Consider the following 5,618-nt stretch of genomic DNA (forward strand, 5'->3'; position numbering starts at 1 on the left):
AAATAAGCGAGGCTGTAAGAATGAGCCATGACTAATCAATAAGGCGCTATTGCCACACTCGTGACCAGCAAAGTTAAAACAAAAAAAAATGAGGCAAATAACACCAATAATCAGCAGCTAATTCCATTGAATATATTCCAACAACATCTCAAAGGTGCGACAAGCTCTCGAGGCAACACAATTAGTCATACTTCATTCTATTCCAGCCAACAACTATCGTACGTGACTCTAATAAGAATCACACCAAACCCCCCAACCCATTACCTCTGTTACTTTAACACCATCACTACCCAATCATAACAGCCAAGCAAACTACGACGAAGGGCCTGCCCACAACCACAATATCAAAAACACCACCATGTGGCTCAAAAATCTATAAAAATGATACTAGACATGGAATTATAAGGGAAGATCCTTAAAATATGATTACCTCAACAAAAATGTCTGAAATAATAATATTAAGATTCTGCCACCAGGTATCAACACGAAACTGAGCCTAAATCGACAAGAAAAGGATCCCACAACGATGAGCTTGCGATGTAGAGCAACTTCTGTTAAACATCCAAGCAGTATTGGAAGGTATATTTATCATTTTTTTCTGAGTTTTTAGTTATTTTTTTTATGAATAAATGACGAAGATAGTGGTCTTTTATAATGACCAAAAACTTAAAGTTAGAGGGCCCACTTTGAGTTGCCTTCTTGTGCAGTCTGACGAAATCGCGCATAACTCTCTATTCTGAAGTCTTATGGACAAATATTTTAGTGTGTTGGAAACTAGACTCGTATACATTCGATATGATAGGTAATAGGAGTTCTAATCTTTATATACAAGGATAAAGTTTCAGATAAGTTTGGCAAATTTTTTTAGAGAATTCCATAACAACATTTACAATAACCTTTGCCGACTTTTATTTAGCAACTTTCTTGAATTTAACACTTAACATAAGACTTTGTGCATTGTAATAAAACATCATTTCTTAGGTAAGCAATACCACTTATGATGCAAAGTTGCAGATAGTGAGTGCATCAGCATCATATGTTGCGCCAGAAGATGCACTGGCTCTTGCTGTGCCGATGCCTCCAAGACGCTGATCTTATCTGTGGTATCCCTGTCTCACATTGGAAGCAACCAGTGCAAAGAGGGAGTAGTGGATACTTAAATTTCTACAGGAGGAGAAATTCCTGGTCAAATCAGAGCTGTACATACGGCTTTAGGATCTTGAGAAGGAGAAGACGACAGAGACAAACAGAAAGACCTTAGATCGTTGTCTGAATAAGCTCTTGCAAGGAGGACATTGTAAACTTATCGTTATTTATGTCCCTGTTTTAACAAATTGTAACCACAGTCGTAAGATACATGTTGTTTTACACCCTTCAGTTTCTAGCGTATCTGCTGAACAGATTCGTGGGAGATTCAGGTCTTTGAAACATACATCCGCACTCAAGCCTCTTCTGAATTGAAAAAGGGAGAGCCATTTCCTCAACTGAATGATCTCACCAGGACACATCATAGCACAAAATTGAACCAAGCTGAGCGAGCTGAAGCTATGCGTACAAATGGATTTGTACTGGCCAAGATGGGTCGGACAAAGATTTTTCACATTTATCTATGGGAATATGAACAGTTTGCCTGGTTGTGAAGATGTTTTGTCATATTTTAAAGATGGTCATGACCTAAAAAATCCTCATAGTACATCTAAATTAATTGATTTAAATGCAGCTATTAAGGCCATGCCGCTTGAACTATTCTTACAAGTTGTTGGCTCTACTCAAAAGTTTGAGGATACGATCGAGAAATGTAAAAATTGGTTTCGCCTTTCTGATATTCCTCTGTTGGAGTACAAGCATCCGATGGATATCCGAGCGACTGGTCCGACTATCATCATTGATTGACATTTTGCGATGTTTGAAGTTGATTAGGCTTGTATGTGGTGGACATCTAGAAAACACTGCAAATATCCCTCATACTACTCTAACTCACGTATTGGAGCTTAAACCTTACATCGGGGAACCTGTTTGCTTAGTGGGTTCATCTCATTCTATTCATTTTCCAGATCTTCACCCTCAAATCAGACATGATTTTGTTCTTTCAAGTATAAACACTATTGAGGAATACTAGAACACTTTAGAGTATTGCTATTCTGCTAGTGATCGTAAAGCCGCTTTGCATGCATTCCCTGGCTGCACAGTTAATGAGGTATTTCTTTTCCGATCATGGGCCTCAGTCAGAGTTATGACAGCTGATCAGCGGGCTGAACTCCTTAAGCGTGTTATTAACCATTGGCTCACAGAGGAAACTTTCATTCAAGGAATGTAAGGAGATTGCTAAAGATCTGAATTTGACTTTGGAGAGGTCCTTCATGTCTCATGATAAACGACAACGATGACTTACTAGCTTTGATCGAGCTTCAGATGCTGGAAAGGGCAAAATTCAGCCACATCAAGGTACACCTACATTATCTCCAAAGAAAAGGAAAAGACCTGTAACAAGGAAATCTTCAAAGCCTGCGGAGGCTGGTACCGAGTTTGGACACAGCCCCAGCCATTGAGCCAAATAGTCAATGAGGAACAAAGCTCTTTCCCGTCTACTTCATTTGCACAAACATTCAGCTTGGAGGGATATCACCTTCGAGATGATGTGGTAGCTGCTGAAGAGTCAGAATTACCTGAAGATGATGGGGTAGGACGTGCTTTTCTTGATAAAATTGCCTTGTCAAGAGTGAAGCCTACACGCAAGGGAAGGTTCTGGTGGACAGATGATGTAGATAGGCAACTGGTGATCGAATATGAAAGACACCGAGCTTCTCTTGGAGAAAAATTCAATCGTGTAGACTGGGGAAAGCTTCATAATCTTCCAGCACCGCCTGATGCCTGCAGAAGGAGAATGGCATTATTGGGAACAAATTGACAGTTCAGAAACTCTATTATGAGACTGTGTAATGTGCTTAGTCAGCATTATGTGGATTACCTTGAGAAATCCAAAGATAAAAAATTGAACCATGAGGATCATCAAGCAACACAGTGTTATTGTCTTAAAAATACCTCGAACTTCTTCTCTCAAGATCCATAGGATAACTTTGATGATGCCAATATAAAATTGGTCCTGGAAGATGCTCTGCGTTACAAAATGATATATCCAAATCGGAGACCTTGAAAGATGTTCAGCCTTTCTTTGATAATAGCTTAGATGTTAATACTGATGAAAGATATGGTTCTTGTGGTCCTCAGTCAGTTTTACCAGTTTCTTGTGGCCAATATGTTGATAATTTTAGTGAAAACACTGAAGATTCTGGTACACCAATAAGCTCAAATAGGATCCCTCAGAAGTATGTGAATCTCACAATTGGTGGCATCCCCAACAGTAAACGATTATATGAATCAACAGCAGTTGCTAATGCTGCAGAGCTATTTAAGCTTATCTTTCTCTGTAGCTCAAAGTCTCCACTTGTGCCAACCTTGCTTGGTGAAACTTTAAGTCGCTATTCTGAGCATGATCTCTTTGCTGCTTTCAACTACCTCAGGGAGAAAAAAGTTTTGATTGGGGGCCATTCCAATTGTCCTTTTGTCCTTTCTCAAACCGTCTTGAATTGTATAGAATTTTCTCCATTCCCAAGTGATACCGGAAAAAGAGCTGCTAAGTTTGCTAGCTGGCTTTGTGAAAGAGAGAAGGAATTGATTGCTGAGGGGGTGGATCTTACAACGGATTTGCAGTGTGGAGATGTTTACCACCTTCTTGCTCTGCTTTCTTCAGGAGAACTATCTATTGCACCATGCCTACCCGATGAAGGTGTTAAAGAGGTTGAGGACTCTCGGACATCTAAACGCAAGAATGATGACAATGAATTTTCTGACAGTGACAGGTATAAAAAGATAAAAACGTCAATGGCTAGTGATAGTGGGCTTTGCTCACGCCAGACAAAAGGTTTTCCAGGAATTAGGTTGTGCTTGAGGCATGCTACACTTTCAAGAATAAAAATTATGGATTAACTCAAAGACAGTGATAACTATACTTGTGCACAATCTGTTAAAGATCATCAAGCCACTGATATTAGCAGTGTCTCATTCGACTCAGATGACCAAGTAAATGAACTTCATGATAGCGGGGTCCCATATACCACTGTTTCTCTGATCGAGTCACCATGGCAAGCAATGATGACCTATGCTGAGCGTGTTTGTTCCTTTGGTTCTTGTGTGGAGCAGAACTCTCTGGTAAATTCAGAAATGTTTAGATCTGTTTATTCAGCTATCCAAGTGGCTGGTGACCAAGGTTTGTGCATGAAAGATATATCGAGGATTCTAAAGATGCAAGATAAAAAGCTTTCTGAGGCTATCATTGAGATGCTAGAAGCATTTGGATGTGTTTTGAAGGTCAATGCTTACGACTCTATTCAGGTGGTTGATTCTTTATATCGTTCCAAGTACTTTTTGATTCCAGTGGCTGCTATTCATGAAGATGCTACATCATCTCCTTATGAAGATTCTGAGGCTAAAACAGATGAGGAGTCTGCTACACATAATGGAGAAAATCATAAAGATGTGGAGTTGCAGAAGGAAATACGTGAAAATTCTGATAAAGTACACAAAGTCATAATTCTTAATCTTCCTAAAGTGGTTGTTGAACCTTCAAGTGTAAAGCAAACCAATAATGAGGCAAAAGGCTGTCGGCCTACTGAAGCTAGTTCACCCACAAGAAATCACCCAGAAGAACCATATGATCTCCGCTCTACTGGTTTGCATTTGTGTAAGACAATATTGCCTTGGCTAAATGGTGATGGTACTACAAATGAACGTGTCTACAAAGGTCTTGTACGCCGTGTTCTTCCTATAGTGATACAACATCCAGGAATAAAAGAGGGTGATATTATCTGCCACATGCATGTTCTGAATCCTCAGAGTTGCAGAAGTTTGCTAAACATGATGGTCCTGGATAATGTTATCTTTGCGCGTAAGATTCCTCAGGCAAATCCAAGCGGAGCACCAACAATTTTGAGTAGTCTTATTGGTAGCCATTTTAAGAAATCGAAGTTAATTTCAAGGGAACATTTCTTTGCAAACCCATATAGTACACACCTGTTGTAATGTAGGTAGATGTTGGATCTAGTTATTTATTTGTGTTGATCTTTTCGTTTTCTTGGTTCGTGTTTGGGACTAAGGCATAGTAGTTGTTGTTGTCATCTCCTAGCGCTGATCTTTGTATAGTAATTTCTCTAGGAAAAAAATGCACAACTTGTAGCCCGATCAAACACGGAAGTTGGTGTACATGTAATTTCAGAATTTCCAGAAATCCAATACCTTTTGCATAAGAAAAATAAATAAAAAATAACGTGTTAATAAGTCTTACTCTTATTCCAAAAGTATGAGTTAATTTCAATGTTCCAAGGGATGGGGTGTCACATCCTCCCTCCCTTAGGGACATTTTCCTCGAATGATAATGGTTTTTACGACATCATAGGAAACTATGAAAGAACTCATATTTCACAGAAGTTACATACCTTGAATACTAAAATGCTGGTCTACTCATTGAAGGAACAGACATATAAGGATATTTGAATTTCATGTCTCCCTTAACTTAACACGTAAGCTCCTGAGCATTTAGGCTCCGCTACAACACTTTTATA

The 5,618-nt window shown here is 39.1% G+C and overlaps 1 pseudogene; it reads left to right on the forward strand.

Moving 5' to 3' along the window:
• Positions 1-526: 526 nt before the first annotated feature.
• On the forward strand, positions 527-5,206 carry LOC125813887 (uncharacterized; annotated as a pseudogene).
• The last annotated feature ends 412 nt before the right edge of the window (positions 5,207-5,618 follow it).

Source organism: Solanum verrucosum, unplaced genomic scaffold (assembly GCF_900185275.1).
Source record: "Solanum verrucosum unplaced genomic scaffold, falcon-dt-bn FXZP01000407.1, whole genome shotgun sequence".
NCBI classification, from domain to species: domain Eukaryota; kingdom Viridiplantae; phylum Streptophyta; class Magnoliopsida; order Solanales; family Solanaceae; genus Solanum; species Solanum verrucosum.